An 18586-nucleotide genomic window follows, 5' to 3' on the forward strand; every position below is an offset into this window, starting at 1 on the left:
GGATGAAAACAAGCTGGATCGAGGGGGATCGACGGAGACCGATGCGGCGGCGGCGAGGAAGAACGCCGGCGAGCGTCGGGGAGGCTCTGTAGTGCACTAGGGAACCAATGGATGGGTCGAACAGCTTCAGGACGATGATGTGGTGCTGGCCAGAGAGTCGTGGTGGGGTGAGAGTGCCCGGAGCGAGCTGCCCACGGTGGAGGCCGAAAGCGGCGGCGGTGGCGCTCGTCGGGAACAAGGCTTCAGTGGAAATTGGGGAAGATCAGTGGGTCGTCGAGCACGAGCAAGACACGGGGAAGCTGGTGCGGATGTTGGTTAGGGCGGAGGAGGTCCGGTGTGGGCTGCCCACGGGCGTGCTGTGCGCGGCCGGAGAGGAAAAGGACGACGGCGAGGAAATGTAGCTCGGGTGATGGGAAATGGACGCTGGAAGTAGCAGAACAGCACATAGGGGTTGATGTGGTGCTGCTGCGCGCGAGAGGGAGAAGGTTAAGGCTCTGTGGTGAGCGTTCCACGGCGGCGAGGAGGTGGCGGCCGGAGGAAGCTCAGGGATGTCGTGGCGCGCGCGCGTGCGGCCAGGAAGGGAGAAGGAAGCGGCCGGAACGGAGGGGAGATGACGCGTGGAGGGTGTAGTAGCTGGAGGTGGCGCTCGGGAGGTCTGCGCCGACGGTGAGCGGCGGTGGCAGGGCGGAACAGACGGGGAAGCGGCGGTGCCAGAGGAGGAAGAAGGCAGACGGGAGTCAGAAGGACTCGTTTGTAATTCCCAAAAATTCCAGGGACTCCTCTGTAAACTAAAAATTCCCAATGATACAAAATCCTAATGAGAAAAATGTCTAAAGCAAAGTTGTAGAGAATTTCAAATCCTACAAGAATGCTTTAAGGTTCAAGTTCAAAATCTCAAAGAATATAGTTATATTTTAAACTTTAGAACATAATTCAAATTATAAACTTTGCCTTGTAATTCAAACAAAATGCTTTAATGTTTGGGGTCTCTTTGTAAGTTTTTCTGCAGTAATCATGACTAGCTCTTTTTACACTTTAGTCCTTAGGTAAAAACTAAGTTTTACTTTTATCTTTTTACCCTTTCACATGTAAATCCTTATATCTTTATATTAATTACATAAAGGTCCTTAATTTCATATAAAGTCTATTCCCCTTAGGTTTATTTAACTTTGGCTCTTTTCTTTTCTATAGCCATCTGAAATTTGACACTTAAGAACATTTCCACACACTTGCACATGAGAATTTATAAAACTCATAATTTACAAATATACCCTTATTGCTTTGTACAACTTGTATACACTATATCCTGCTTACATATAATACACCCAAACTTAGTATCTAGTTGTCTAACTACCTGGATATTACAACCTCAACCCTGCGAAGCTCACCGTCCTTCACTCGACTACTTTTGAGCTTCAATTTGGCCTCCCCGATGCTCGCCGGTGTTCATCTTCTCCACCGTCGTCACGGTCACCGTCGATCACCCCCTTCCCGTAGCTGTTAGCCTCAATTGATTGTAGCAATGCATCACCCATGGCTCACTGATGCTCGTGCGCAGGACCTTTGTCGCCGTTGACCACTAGAGCACCGTTGTCGTCATCAACCTCTCCGCCGCCGCCTCGGTTTGCCGTGGATATCTATTCTCCCGACCACCTCGACACTCGCCAAGGTGATCAATCGAACCGTCTTGCTTCCCTGGAGCTTTTCCCCTACCTCCGATCCACTGCCGATGAGCTGCCACGCGGGAACACCGCTGCCGTGATCAAGCTCCATCGCCGCCATCTCGGGTCGTCACCGTTCTACCCCCTCCGGTCGACCCCGACCATCACATCACCCCCAGCAGGGTCCGCGCTAGTCCCCTGGTCCTCACTGGCCGGTTCCCCCTCGTCGCCGGCGGCCACCATCGCTGGAATTTGGCCAGCGAGTTTTGGCTTCTCTGTCCCGTGAGCCAAGGACCCAATTGCTTTGATCTGAATCTTTCTAAGGGTCTGACTGCAAGATTTCAGTCCCTCCCTTCCAATTCAAATCAGTGATCTTTAGAAATTTGTAGAAATTCGTAGGAAATTCAGAAAAATGTCAAACCCATTTTGTTTGAATTCTTGAAGTAAATTATACAACTTATGTTACTAGAGTTTAGTTTGAAAATAATTGCTTTTACAGTTATTTTAAATTTTAGCAAAAAAGGTATTTTATATATAACTTTTGCATACTAGCTATATTTCATGTGATTTTTGGTAGGTAACCTGTTTAGGGTGTAAGTAAACTTGCATGCAAATTTCACCTTCAGTACTACACTTTAACTTGAACTCATTTAAACTTTTTGCAAATCAAGTTTGAAAAGAAATCAATTTATTCAAGTATGATGCTGAAGCTTTCTTGCTTAGATCTTTTTACCATATGTAGTTCTGATATTAAGTGACTTATAATAAATTTTCAAGCAATTAAGAGCACTGTTTTACCGAAGGTTTAGATTTAGACTTTAAATTTAAACATAATTCAAATACCTTAATTTTGGTATTCAAAAAGTTATGAAAAATTTGCAGTAAACACATGTAATAGAGGTAAACACACTTGTTAATAGATTTGAGACCAGAACCTTAATAGATTTCAAATTAAAAATAAAACTTGTTATCATAAGTTTAATTTACAAGAAGTAGATTAGGATTCTTAGAATTCAAATCCTTGTTTTGTGATGCTTTGACTTTGAATTATTGGATTGCAACTTTATTGTTAAATAAAGTTCTTAAATCAACAACCATTGCTTCAAATCACTGCATATCATGTAGATTCGACTATACTCGCCGACGGAACCTACGAGTTGATTCCACAACCCGAGCAGGGCATTTCGGAAGACCAAGTGAACGTCGCCGAGGATTTAACTGAAGCCCTGAACCAAGGTTCGGAAGTCTTTGACATCCCTGACCCCAGCCCCGCTCAAGAAGGCAAGCCCCGATGCATAACCCAGTATTTTAAATTACTACACTTATGTAGTTTTATAGTTATATATCTATACTATGCATTAAGTCTAGGAGTTGAAATGGAACCCTAGATGCATGGATCCTAGGAACGTATGTATTGTGCCTGAGTCCTTATCGAATAGATGCTCTGCTAATAGGACCGGCAGAAGTCGAGTGATTTCCTGTCAGTCGCGCGATATAGGAGTTGAATGTTTACTATTCTGCAATCACTATAAGGATGATGGACGGGGTCATGTGCAGTATCATGACTCGAAAGGTTACCCCGTCTGTGTTGATAAAAGTTGATAAGGTCGCAGTGTGTGGTAGCGGTGGTTAAGCGTTTGAAAGTACTAGCCACATGCCGTGCAATATGGTAAGTGGTAAGCCTAGTAACCGATTGGCTCGAGGAGTGGACATACCCCCCACCACTCGTAATTTGGTTTTTATTTGTATTTTATTTTTTTTTGCACACGCACCGACGTGCGGGAGTACGTTTCGCACAGCGGACAGGAGTACAGTCATGTAGTCACGCTACAGATGTGCGTCCTACATATTGGATGTGCGTATGGTCCTACAGTTGCTTGTGGTGGCCCTGATCTACGAGTCGGAATGAAAGGCAAACAGTTGCTTCAGAATGATCTTTGGATGTTCCAAGCGTGTGAGTTAGGTTTACCCTTGCAAGGTTTTGAAATTCGATTCGAATCATCCGTTTCTCGCGGAGATTGAGACTGCTTGATCCCTTTGCCACATAGAGTAATAAGAGCAACCTGATGATGATCAAAGCTGATGTTTGCTTAAAAAGTTCTACCATGTTTGAGTAGCTATAGTTGCTTACTTAGAATGGATAATCAACTAGAACCTGAAAGCTAAAAGTTGAAATTAAGGACCCACTCTTTGTTGCTTTCAGCTGAAATTATACCCAGAACCATTACAAGCCTTCATAGTCTAGCTACATGGCTAAGTATACCATGAAACGGGTAAGCCTTGCTGAGTATTAAAATACTCAGCCTTGTGATGTGACTTTTGTTCCAGGTAATCCCCCTAAGGACTCTGCTCTGCCTGTACCCTGGCCCTATGCTCTTCCTGATGGTTGGACCGTGGAGTGGGATCCGTCCCCGGCCAACACAGGTCCCTCCGAGTGATGTTGGGCTTGGGCTTAGCTCAATGTCCGTTCTGCGACGTCTGGTAGTGTCGCATTTTATTTTCCGCTGCAGATGCTTTAACTTTGAACAGTGTTGTTTAAATTCGTATTAATTAGGTTTTACTACCATATATGTTTAAATACTAATGTAATATTGTGCCTGTGATGTAAAATTGTCGGCGCTTGTATCTCTGGACTCACCTTCGTGCGAGGTACCTTATTTTGATCATGAGTTAGGTGGTTTTATCAGGACTTTACCCGACAGACCATAGGGTTACACCGTTTGAAGTGTAATTGAGTCCTTATGGCCTTCCGAGAAAGGATCAGCGCACTTGAGCCGGTGTAATTCAGGTTGGTTCTGCCACATTGATTGTTTACTATTTTGCAATCACTATAAGGATCACGGACGGGGTTATGTGCAGTATCATGACATGGAATGGTACCCCGTATATGTTGATCAATTTGATAAGGCCGCAGTGTGTGGTAGTGGTGGTCAAGTGTTTGAAAGTACTAGCCACATACCGTAAATATGGTACGCGGTAAGCCTAGTACCTGATTGGCCCGGCAAGTGGACATATCCCCCACCACTCGAATTTTGGTTTATGTACACTCGCACCAACGTGTGGGAGTATGTTCTGCATAGAAGATGGGAGTACAGTCATACAATCGTGCTGTAGACGTATGTCCCGCACATTAGATGTGCGTATGGTCCTGCAGTCGCTTGTGGTGGCGCTGATCCACGACCCGGAATATGAGGGGAATGGTTGCCCGGAAAGGAAAGTTTCCGAACGTGTGAGTTAGGATCCATTGCAAGGTTATGAAATTCGATTCAGGAATCGTCCGTTTCTCACAGGGATTGAGATTGCTTGATACTTCTGCCACATAGAGTAACAAGAGCAATAGTTGGTGGAATAATATTGATGTATGATTTAATACCTAACTTGCTTGTCTAGTATAGATGCTCACTTAGAATGGCTAATTGACATAGAATCTGAAAGCTAAAATATGGAAATAAGGACATACTCTTTGTTGTTTTTCAGCAAAAGAAACCTAGAGCACTTCAACCTCTCATGGTCTAGTTATGGGCTAAGTATGCCCAATTGACGGGTAAGCCTTGCTGAGTATTAGTATACTCAGCCTTGTTAGTAATGTGATTTTCAGGTATGTCATTCGAGGACTCAGTTGCTAGTTCTCCTTGGCCCTGCACTTTACCGCCTGGCTGGTCCGTGGAATGGGATCCGTCCCCGGCCGGCAATGACCCTTCGGAATGATGCCATGCTTTGGGCTAAGTATGGTGCCTGCTTTGTGATGAGTAGTCGCGTTGCTGTATCTTTTCCGCGGCCATCTCTGAATAATGTTCATTAAAACTTGAAGTTTTCGAACAATGTCTGTATAAATTTGTTTCAATTAGGTTTGCAGTACTCTACTAGAAACCGGTTTGTAATAACTACTATGACTATGTTGTAAAAATGTAAGGATGATTGTATCTCTGGACTCGCCTTCGTGTGAGGTACGCTTGAACGATTTGGAATCTGGTGGTTTCATCGGGATGTTACCCGACAGACCATTGGGTTATTCCGTTCGAAGTGCGTTGAGGTCATATCGCCTGTATAGCAATGATCTGCGCCCTTGAGCCGGAATAATTCAAGCAGTTCTGCCACAGGCTGGTATCAGAGCTAAAAGGTGTACACCAGAGATATGATTGACCTTAAAATTAATCTTAGAATAAAACCGGACCAACAAAGTATTTTGTAAAAAAATATTGCGTTGGTTTCATTAAGGATTGGGCTTAGTACGTAAAGCCCTAGGGGTTTATATGGGAATTATTAGGTAGCTACTAATATATATACAGTACGCTTACAGTACTACTCTAACTTCGAGCACTACATTAAAAACTTACTTTCAAGCACAATCAACTTTATATTCTGTAACAACGCATTCAACGATGAGGTAAGAGGGTAAGGATCCTCAGCCAACTGAGAGAGCTTGGCCTTCCTGTCGATAATGCGAACCGAACGCTGATTCTCAAGCAGTGGCTTACTTGAGATGCTGCCAATATACCAACGATAAGTTGATTATATTGGGAGTATATGGTTAGGCACAGGGTATGGTGATCGCTGTTCATGCCCCCGTTTTATACGGTATCCCCATGAATACGTTGTGAAAGTAACGTATGTTAACATCATCTGTACGGTGGGAATTGTACGGATGCTGTTTCTATAAGTGAAAAGTAATTTTTTGGGAACGCTTTCATGACGTGCTAGCATGAAAGGTTCATGATATATGTGATTTTTTTGCAGGTATGCTAACCCCGACTCAATAGGCTCTGAATGAATAGGATCTCTCGACTAGCTATTATAGGGAGAGACGTATATATACTATGCTACTGAAACTAACCACATAAGTCCAAAAATATTTGGCACTTCTTTTTGGTTGTGAGGACGAGTAGTACGTGCATGCATACTTCATGATTAAACAAAGTGAATGAAATAAGTGGCTTGTTGTTTTAAGGATATCTAGAGTGTTGCTTATCACAAGTGCAGTCTTGAAATGGTCATACAGACAGTCTTTGGGTTTAGTATCCCGGCATCTATTGTTTCATCCTCAAGACCTATATCATCCATCTGATTTCCAGCCTTTGCTATTACCAGAATTGGTTGTCTCGTTCCATTTACCTTGTGAGTTCTCAGCAGGGTAGCTGCATTCCAGCTATTCCATGAGTCTGACTCACATTTTTCCCGCAATCTTCTCAATGCATCTTTGTTGAAAACTTGCAATCTTACCATTTGAATCTTTGTTTCAGATGGCGGATTTTCTGAAGATCTTTTGGGACCATGAGGGACATGCTCACACCAATGCCTTGCATTGGGAGGGTTTTCCAGGTCTCTTGTGGGAGTCACTTCAGTTGTTTAGCTACACCGAGCCACCACAATATGATGGAGTAGAGTATAGTGAAGAGGATGTTCCTCGATGCAGAGTGAAGATGACTATTCCCCAGCATCCATCTCGATCCCTGTGGCAGCCCATCGAGATTGATGTGGTTGGTCACCGTCTAGCAGACACTTTTGAAGCAGCAGCTCTTGAAGCCATCAATATTTTCTACGACCAGCATCCAAATGAAGTTGTCGGGTATCCTATTGGTTTGTTCCCTGTAGCGGATTCTCGTGACCCCGAGTGGACTTTTCGAGTATCACACTTTGGAGACTTACTGGGAGATTTGATAGAAGAGACGCTACGTGCTACAGTCACTACAGTCAGGTTTATGAATGCACAATACCGTCATCAGATACTTCAGCGCCGCGGTATGAGCCAGATGACCAGTATAGCCCAATGTTATCATAGAAACATTAACCGGCAGATTACTCAGATTGAAGAGCTCGAAGCCACGATCACTGCTAAAGATGAGGTTATCGCACAGCGGGATGAAACCGTCACTCACCGAGAGGATCAGATCATTGAGAGTGATACATTAATCATTCAGCGCAACACTGTCATCGAGTTTCTCAAAGAGCAAGTCCATGACCTTACTCTTGAGCTTGACGACGCCATCGCCCATATCGATATGCTTCATGAGCAGCCAGCACCTCCTGTCGCACCTGAAGAGTCTGAAAGTGAAGATGAAGAAGAAGACTTGGAAGAGATTGAAGGATTTTCCGATCTTGATTCCGAGCATGGCGATCCCGAACCTAATTCTCAGCCCAATTGTTCTTCTTCTGGCAGCCAGTCGTCTGTGGGCAACCTCGACGATTTCTAGTCTTTTCCAAATCTTCGACCGTCTAGATGCACTTAGTGTAGTGTAGTGTGACATAGGGAGAGAGCAGTCTAGTTTGACCTAAGGGCCACTTGTTGTATTATATGTGGCATGTGTAGGCATGGCTTGATTTGTAGTTAGTAGACTACCGAGATGTAACATAGTAATGACCACTAGTTTATGATCTATAACCTGAGTTTGCTGTCCGGTTACCTGTTGAGCTATCTATCTGGTGTCTTGTATTTTTTCTTGCACTATCTCCATATATTTTATTTTTGTGCGGTATATTTCTGAGAATGGAAGCAAGTATTGGTGATTTCTAAGGGACATCTTCCATTTTTCAGATGGTTGGCACTACGCGTGGAACCCCTGAAGGTTGCAGGACGGACCAGGCTAGTGATTCCCAACAACCGCCACCACCACCACCAAATCTAGCAGAAGTAATGGCACGACAGACTGAACTCCTTGATCAGCTAGTGCAGGCACAGCAGAACCAGTTCTGTCATCAGCAATGAGGTCATGATGAACATCCCTCTGCTAGTTACCAAGATTTCTTTAGCACACAGCCCCCACTTTTTCATAAGATCGAAGAGCCTCTTGATGCGGATGCGTGGCTCCGCACTATTGAGTCCAAGTTTGCACTATTATCTGCACCATGCTCCAAAGCAAACAAGGCACTCTTTGCAGCACAGCAGCTTCATGGCATTGCTCACATTTGGTGGGATCATTATTATGCCATGCAGCCAGAAGGACATGTAGTCACATGGGAAGAGTTTTGGACCACCTTTAGGGTACATCATATTCCTGAAGGGCTCATTGAGCGGAAGCTCAATGAATTTTTAGCTCTTACTTAGGGAACCCGCATCGTAATGCAGTACGCACAGGCCTTCAATCACCTGTGTCAGTATGCGGGTTATCATGCAAACACCGATGCCAAGAAGCGAGATCGTTTCCATCGTGGCCTGAACACTAAGCTCAAGGAACGACTGAATCTTGTTAAGACAGACACCTTCAATGAGCTAGTCAACATGGTGATTAGTTAGGAAGATTGCATTTCAGCCCATCGGGCTGAGAAGAAGTGGAAGATACCCACTGGACCCTCGAGTGCTCAACCCCCAAGGTATCAGTTAGTCCATAATACATCTCCACGAGCCCCACCCCGAAACAATCAGTCAGGCAGATGGGTAGCTAGACCCCCTCAACAGTCTAGATTCAATAGGCCACCGGTGCCTTAGCCTCAACAGCAGCAGCAACAGCTTGGATTAAGGCTAAACTTTTCACAGTTCAACCAGGAAAATAACAACAATCGTTGTTTCAATTGTGGCAGTTCATCACATTTTATAAAAAATTGCCCTCAACCTAGGAAATCATTCCAAGGGTAGACTTCCAACCCGAGCAGCAAGGGCAGAGACAAGAAGAAAACTGTACAAGTCCGCCAAGGGAGGGTGAATTTCACAACTCTCTCCGAACTTCCTGAGGGTGCACCAATAATGACGGGTACTTTCACTATACACCATCAACCTGCAGTTATACTTTTTGATTTTGGTGCAACCCATAGCTTTATGAGTTCAAAGTTTGGAACGAAAGTAGGCTTGGATTTCTATCATACTAAAGGAACATATATGATAGCAACTCCTGGCGGTAAAATTGCTTCAAACCAAATCTGTAGAGGTGTGCCAATTCAATTGGGTAGCAACCTGATAAAGACAGATTTAATTTTCTTAAACCTAGAAGGAATGGATATCCTACTAGGTATGGATTGGATGACTAGGCACCAAGTATCATTAGATATCTCTTCCCGAGCAGTTGAGATAGACTCACCTGATTACAAGGCTACTATTCTATATCTTCCACAGCGGGAATATATCGATTCTTGCATTTATACCATAGAAAGGATCAAGCTTGAGGACATCCCTATCGTATGTAAGTACCTAGATGTTTTTCCAGATGATTTGCCCGGGATGCTGTCGGTGTTTTCCCGGCTGCCCACCGAAGGGTATACCCAAGGTGGTAAGTTTAGGTGAGGAGATGCCGAGATCAGGAACTCGAAGGTGCAAGGAACACAAGATTTAGACAGGTTCGGGCCGCAAGGTGCGTAATACCCTACGTCCTGTATGGTGGTTTGTATTCCCTTGGGTGTTGATGTTGTGTTTGGAATGGGTCCCTACGCCCCCTTATATATCCGGGAGGTCAGGGTTACACGGATCTAGTCAATACTAGCCAAGGAATCGTACCCGGGTATAACTCGACTAGTTTCCTTCTGTACCGACTAGCTTTATCTCCTACTCAAACGAGTAGAAAACAACATAAATAAGAGATAAGACGAGCTTTATCTCTTAACCCTGTTTAAACTATGTTATGTACACAGCCCCGTAGCCTCGGGTCTGACAAGCCCCCGAGCTCTTCGTAGCTGAGTACTGTAGGCTTCTTGAGTACTTTCGAAGCAGTCCTCGGCTTCTCTTGAAGCTCCATCTTGAAGTTCCTCTTCGAGTACTTTCTTGGCTGCATCGAAGCTATGAGGTGCTCATGCCCCGAATTACTTCTTTGGTATGGTGTGCGATTGAAAAAACGCACTCCATATGGAGTAGTGTGACATTCAGGTATTAGGATTATAAACCCACTAAATTCTAGTATGAAGTGTGCATGTTTGATCTTATGTGTATGTGTTCAAATTTGAATGCAAAAGGGAAAATGACAGTTAAGTAATTCTGAAAAATGTAGGTCCTTTAGTGTCAAATGGGAGAGAATGGGAGGTGAAATCAAAACATATGAAGGTTATTTTGCAAAAGTCAAGAACTTACCTTTAAACCACAAATATAGGTGAAACTACCCATAGGATGTAAGTGTAGTGTAGTTTTTAAATAGGATTTAATTAAAGTTTAAAACTTAGCCAAGTTTCAAAGTATATTCAAATCCTTAGCTCTTTTGCAACTGAACCTTAAAGCAAAGTTATAGATCTTGTTCCCTACACTTTTTCTTTTAGGCACATTTTCATTTGAGCTATGGTTTGAAAGTTATCTAGGCTTTACAGTAGAGTCCCTACGCTTTCGGGAAATTGCAAATAGGTCCCCTTCATCTACCTCCAGCCCTCGGCTCCTCTGTTTTTGCTCGCGCCCAACCCCGCCGCTTCGCCGGCCATGTGCCGCGCACCCGCCGCCCCCGCGCCGCCTTTCCTCGCGCCCCGTGCCGCCCCTGCGTCCGCGCCGCCGCTTGCCCGGCCCGCGCTGGCTCTTCCTCGCCTCTCAACGTCGCGCCGCCGCCACCCGAGCCGCCACGCGTGCCGCCGGCGTTGACAGCTCCTGCTCGCGTGTGCAGCATCTCTCCCGGCCTTAAAACATGCTTAGCAGTTGCTCCACGACTTTCTTTACTCGCCCAAACACTTCTTGTCCACAGCATTTTTCCTCCCCGAGCGCAGCTCCTCGCCGGACCTCCGCCGCACCCTCTGGCCGCCGTCAACAGCCACCCACACTGCTTCCCACCCCCGATTCCATGCATCCAGAGCACCGCCGCGACCCACTGGTGCTCCCCAGCCTGTTCAATTTCACTCTCGTGCACCGGAATGACCGGACCATGCCGCCAGTGAGCTCGAGCTTCCGCCGCCGCTCGGCCTCGCCGTCGTCCCATCGATCCACCGCCTCTTAGCCCCGACCAAGCACACCGTCAGCATCACATCATCGCGTGGAAGCTCCCTGACCACTTTCCTGCCACCCTCCTACCCTCCGGCCACCGGAACGCCGACGACGTCCCTCGAACCTCCACCGCCCACCCTTGTTCGTCGTCGTTACGCCGCCTCGGCCCCTCTCTTCCCTGACACCGACCACCCCCGTGACCACCGTGAGTCCCTGAGCATTTCCCCTCACTTGCACCTCGCCGCCGGTGAGCTCCCTCGTCGGAATTTGATCGGCACCGATCGGACTTCCTGTGTAGTCCGGCCAGGGACCCAATTGCGAAGATTCAAAACTTTCCAAGGGCCTTCCTGCAGAAAACCAATACCCCTCTCTAATTCAAAACAACCAACTTATAAAATCCATAGGAATTTGTAAAAAAATCCAAAAATTATCAAACTAGTTTTGTTGTACTCTAGAAGTTGAATTCGACTACTTTTGTTACTAAAGTTTAATTTGAAACTAAATACCTTTTGATTTATTTTAAAGCTTAGCAAAAGGGTATCTTGGGTGTAACTTTTGCATATTAAGTTTGTTACCTGTGAAATTTGGTGAGTAGCCTATTTAAGGTATAGGTAATCTTGTGTGAAAAAATAACCTATAATGCTACACTCTAGCTTGAGTTAATTTAAACTTATGCAAATTAAGCTTGAAAGGGTTTAAATTTAATTAAGCATGCTACTAAGGATTTTATACCTAGATCTTTTTACCATGTAATGATCTGCAATAGAGTAATCTATAGTAAATATTTTAGGGATTTACAACATTATTTTGCTTAAAGTTTGCATTTAAACTTGTAATTTGAATTTAATTCAAACATCATAATGTCTATTTTTAGAAAATTATGAAAAAAATTCATAGTAAGCTTATTGTGGCAGAACCGCCTGAATTATTCTGGCTCAAGTACGCTGGTCATCGCTAAGTAGCCGATATTAACTCAACGCACTTCAAACGGAACAACCCATTGGTCTGTCGGGTCTCCGCCCGATACAACCACGGTTCAACAGGATCGAAGCAGGTTTACCTCGCATGAAGGTGAGTTTACAACGCAACAGCTCACCAATTTATAATTCACAATATTAAACGTTATTACAAACCGTTTCAAACTTTAAGTAAGTTTATACAAACATTGTTTAAAGTAACAAGCTAAAAGCTTACTCAGGTTCACAGCGGAAGGAAACATAAACGCGCGACTACACACGTCGCGAAAGTTGACACCGTGCTCAGTCCAAAGCCTGGTGTCACTCGGGAGGGTCACTGCCGACCGGGGACGGATCCCACTCCACGGACCAGCCAAAAGGAATAGAAGTTGGCCATGCAGGATTATCCGTGGGGCTCTCGAAGGTCATACCTGAAAGATAGACTAGCAAGACTGAGTATACTAATACTCAGCAAGACTTACCCGCTTCGTGGTATACTTAGCCAGGTAACTAGACTCATGAAGGCATTGAGAAGGTTCTGGGTTTAATTTCAGCTGAAAAGCAACAAAGAGTATGATCTACTTTCAAATTTTAGCTTTCAAATTCTAATTTGATTATTCATTCTAGGTAAGCACCTATACTAGGCAAGCAAGGTAGAGATTAGCATTCATCAGGATTATTCCATCAATAGTTACAGTTCTTATTCTACGTGGCAGAAGGAATAAACAGTCTCAATCTCCACAAGAGACGGATGATTCTGAATCGAATTTCAAAACCTTGCAAGGGTAAACCTAACTCACACGCTTGGAATATCCAAAGATCGTTCCGAAGCAACCGTTTACCTTACATTCCAGGTTGTGGAACAGGACCACCACAAGCGACTGTAGGACCGTACGCACACCAATTGTGCAGGACATACGCCTGTAGCATGACTACATGACCGTACTCCTGTCCGCTGTGCGGAACGTACTCCCGCACATCGGTGCGTGAGAAAAACCAAATTACGAGTGGTGGGAGGTATGTCCACCTGCCGGGCCGATCGGTTACTAGGCTTGCCGCTTTACCATATTTCGCGGCATGTGGCTAGTACTTTCAAACACTTAGCCACCACTACCACACACTATGACCTTAACAACTTTTATCAAAATGGACAGGGTAAACTTCCAAGTTATGATACTGCACATGACCCTATCCATTATCCTTATAGTGATTGCAGAATAGTAAACATGCAACTCCTATATCGCGCGAGTGACAGGAGATCACTCGACTTTTACCGGTCCTATTTAGCAGAGCGTCTATGCGATAAGGACTCGGGTACAATACATTGGGTTCCTAGGATTTATGCAACTAGGGTTTCATTTCAACTCCTAGATGTAATGCAAGATATATAATATATAAGTAAAATGGTAATAAATTGAAATACTGGGTATGCATCGGGGCTTGCCTTCTTGAGTTGGGTTGGGGGCAGGAGTGTCAGAGATTTTTGAACTTTGGTTCGGAGCTTGAGTTAGAGTCTCGGCGACGTTTGTTGGGTCTTCAGAAAACCCTTGGTCTTGTTCCAAAACTAGCTCGTAGTCTCCGTCGTCGAGCGTCGTCGATTCTACATGGTATGCAAGGATTTAAATGAGATGGTGCTTGAATTAAGGTTTTTATTTCACGATAAAATTGCAATCCAATAAATTAGTGTACATAAACTCATAAAATAAGGGGGTTTCATCTCAAGTTACCATTTACACTTTAAGTTTTGGTTATAGTACTGAAAGTACTAAAATAGAAACTAAAACATTAGAATTTGAATTCAAACTTCAAGTTTAAATTCAAATCCTAGGTAAATAGAACTATAAAGTCTTGAAAATTTAATTATGAACTAATTATCAACATATTAGATTATGGTAAAAAGATCTAAACAAATAAGCCTTAGGAACATGATTAACTAAATTCAAACCCTTTTAAATTTGATTTGCACAAGTTCAAAAGAACTTAAGCTATAGAGCAATACTAAGCTTAAAATTTTTACGTTGGCTTATCCATGACCTAAAGAAGCTACATACCAAAAATTACAAGGAAATAAGTTTATATGCACAAGTTATGCATAAGATACTCTTTTAATTTGAGTTTACAATAGATTAAAATACATTTAGTTTCATACCAAACTCTATTAATAAAAGCTGTAGATATTGATTTCTAGTTTCTAACAAAACTAGTTTGACAATTTTTGGAATTTCCTACAATTTCCTATCGATTTTACAAGCCGACAGCTTGCTCACATGAAATAACAAGAAGTTTACACGGGGGTCCTCGGTTACTTGCACAGAGACCCCTAGAATAGAAATAGAAATCACAAATACGCCCTTGCCGGCTCTCGACGGCGACCGGCGGCTCTGTCCACGGCGTTCTCGTCGGCGGCGAGGGTTTTGCCGGGGATGATCTGGTCCTACGAGACCTACGTGATCTACTGGGTTCACGGGTGGGTGATGTGCACCAAGACAAGCCACGGAGCATGGCCGGCAGCGATGGATCATGGCGGCCGTGTCGGGGTCCTCGTGGTCCCGGCGAGGGGCCGGCGAACATGGAGGGACAAGGCGCGCATGAGCACCGGGAGAGGGTGGGGATGCTATTCCCGTACTCAATTTGGTCGGAGACAGGGCGGAGGGTGGTGTTCGACGGTGGGGTGGACGTCGGGTTCTTACCGGCGGCGATGGCAGCCGGTGTTCTACGGGCTAGCGCAACGGAGGGTGGTGAAGGAGGGGCGGGATCGCTTCAGGGGGATGATGTGGTGCTGTTGGTGCCTTTGGTCGGGGTGGAGAGGCCCTGTACCGGCGGTTCGATGGAAAGCCGAGCAGCGGCGGAGGAAGGAGCTCATCGGCATCATGGTCCAGCTATTCCAGTGGAGGAACTTGATTGGTTGGCTCGGTGAGCTTCGGTGGGTCGTAAGGGTGCTGTTGGTGCTTCGGATCGGGGGTGGGGAGCGGCGGTGGGAGCTGCCGACGGTGAGCCGAAGCCGCAGACAATGTCCGGTGAAGTGTGGTGGTCGGAGTAGGAGAATTTGAGCGGAAATAGTGTATGCAATTGCAAGAGCAGGCACACAAGAAGCACCAGGAAGTGTTCGGAGTTTGGACTAAGACGGGGTCGCGCGGAAGCCAGAGCTGGCAGCCGGCGGCATGCATGGCAGCCACGGCGTGGTTCGGGCAGAGGTGGGGGTAGCGTGGCGCGCAAAGAAGAGGACAGCAGGGAGAGCTGCGGCGGCGGCCGGCTGGAGAGCAACACGTGGGGTTGCCAGGAAGCAGGAGGTGGAGCTGGGTTGCAGCGACGGCGAGCGGCGGTGAAGCGCGGCTCGGGCAGGCGGCAAGTGCGACGTGGAGAGGGCAGGGGTGGCTAGCGTGGGGTCGGGGAAGGAGGAGGCGGAGCAGGGAAGGGCACGTGGACAGGCGCAGAGCGGCGCTGGGGTGGTAGGGGCGGTGCACATGGCCGGCAGTGCGGCGGCAGCGGCGCGCGCAGAGAAACAGAGGAGGAGGGGGAGAGGTAGACGAAGGGGGACTGGATTGCAATTTCCAGAAAGGACAGGGACCTTACTGTAATGCTCAAATAACTTTCAAACCAGAGCTCAAATGAAGATGGGTCCAAAAGCAAAAATGTAGGGTTTTTCAAAATGTACAACTTTTCTTTAATATTCATCCACAGAAGAGCTAAGGATTTGGAGTTAGTATAGAACTTAGCAAAGTTTCCAAACTTTATACAAATCCTATTCAAAAACTACACTACATATATATCCAATGTGTAGTTTCACCTATATTTACGATTTAAACACAAGTTTTTGACTTTTTCCAAAAAAACCTTTATGTATTTGAATTCCTCTTCCCATTCTTATCTATTTAACACTAAGGACCTTTATTAGTTTATAATTATATAAAACCAACCCTTTTTCTTAGCATTTAAATTTTTAAACATACTTTCACCACATTTTGCACACATCATCATACTAAGATTTAAGATGTGACCATACTAATTACCTGAGTGTCTATAACACCCCGAGAATTAGCCAAAATAAATCACACGCTAGAGCGTTCCGTTCAAAAACCTTTTCATCGTCGAAGCTCGTTCAACCCTAAACCCTAATCCTCTTCCGGATTCGCCGCCGTTCTGACGCCCAACTCCAGCAGTCTGCCCAGCCCCCCTTTGCGATATCTGTGCCCTCTTTTCCCTCATCACCGTCCCATCCCGCACCGCTCGGCGGTCTGTCGACCACGCGCGACCGCCTTTCCGCGATCAGCGCCGACGCGATCCCCTTCCCTTTTCTTTTTCTTGCTCTCTCTTTCTCTCTCTCTCCCATTTCTTTTCTTTTCCCTCTTTCCTTTTTCTCTCTCTTTTCTTTCTTCCTTTTTCTTTCTTCTTTTCCCCTCCTCCCTTCTGCTTGGCTCCCGCACGCGCGCCCCCTAGCCGCACCCCGCCGCGCCAGGCGCCGGCCGCCTCCCTCCTTCACGCGCATGCCCCGGCCGACCTTGCCCCCCCCCCCGTGCGCTGCAGAGCAGCCGCACCGCCGCTTGGCCCGCACGCGACGCGCGCGCCCCGGCCCGCCCACAAGCACGCACACGCACTTCACACGGCTGTGCTGCAATGCGCGCGCACGCGCACCGCGTGGCCGCGCTGCACGCCGTGCCGCTCGCCACTGCCACATCCCACCCTCGCCGCTCGCGCCATCGCCCTGTGCTCACACAGCATCTCCCCCACGTGCTCGACGATGCCTCGATGCCCATGCCCTCGCCGCACGCCGCGTCACGATGCAAGCGAACGGCCGAACGCCATTAGTGGCGCTCTGCGCCGCTCGCCGGCCTCCACCTACACCCGGCCTCGCTACCGCCTCTTTCCGCCTATAAAATGACCCCTCGCGTCGCCCTCAAGCACCACCGCCACCTCCTGCCCTCCTCCCTGTGCTCCATAGCCTCCGCCGCGAGCTTCCCCCACCACCACCCGCCGGCCCTAGTGGTCCGCCCTCCACGCTGCATCCTAGCTCGAGGTAAGGAGGGGGATGGAATCCCCTTGCCTCCCTCTCTCTTTTGCCCCTATCCCCAGCTGCCGCCGCGCCCTGGGCCGCCGGAATCGGCCGGCGCACGGACCCCCTCCCCTCCTCTGTTTCCTGTCGACGAGAGGAGGAAGAAAGGGGCAAATTTGCCCTTAGGCCCTTCCCTTCCCTCTTATCTGTTTAAGAACCCCTCCACCCTTTTGGCATCTGTGCAAGAAGAGCCCCCCCCCTTGCCATATTCCAAACTAGGCCCTCCCACCACATAAACTTAATATCAAATAAACCCTTACACCTTTTTGCTATGCCCCAAATGTTTCTAAAATTTATAACCAAGTCCTTTTCCGTTTCATAACCATTTACAAATGAGCCCCTGGACCCTTGTTTAACCCCTGAACCCTTTTTTAACTCGTCATTTTATGTGCCAAACAATCTTCGATCGATCCGAAACTTTACCACGCCCTTTCTGGCATAGTTTTGACCATGCCATTAGGAAACCATCCAAAAATATTGCTCCTATCTCCATAACTGAATTGTTTCCGATTCAAGCTCAACGATAAAAGCTTTTAGTTCTTTCGATTGATTGTGTGCTTGTCTGTTTGCGTCGTAGGACACGGAGTGAATGAGGAAGGTCCCGACCATGATCAAGTGAACGAGGACCAGTTTTGCGACCCCGAACCCGAGGGACAGTGCTTCGATTAGGACCTCCCGCAAGGATTTGAGGATGGCAAGTTCAATCCCGCCCTTTGATGCATGTTTTTGTCCTAGTTTTTATGAACACAACCCATTGGCCTGTTTTATAAAAATGCATGGTTTTGCTTGAGGAAACATGGTAGGATAGCCACCCTTGTTTTGTGATAACCACTCCTTGTTTTGTGATGACTATACCTTGACCACCTGTTTTTATAAATAAAAATGTGTGCGGGTGTGGGAAGAGATAAAATGTGGTTTTTGAAGGACGAGTTAGACGGGATGGATGGCATTTCTGTGTGAATTGCCGTTGGTGTGCTCATACCTGTGTGGTTGAGCAAGGAAGGGAGATATCCATCATGTCACCCCTAAGGACCGAGTTGATGTGTCATCTCACCTAGCTTCCTATCGTGCAAACCACTTGACCGTTGTATGGGCAACGGCT

This window comes from Panicum hallii, chromosome 9 (assembly GCF_002211085.1).
Source record: "Panicum hallii strain FIL2 chromosome 9, PHallii_v3.1, whole genome shotgun sequence".
Taxonomy (NCBI): Eukaryota; Viridiplantae; Streptophyta; class Magnoliopsida; order Poales; family Poaceae; genus Panicum; species Panicum hallii.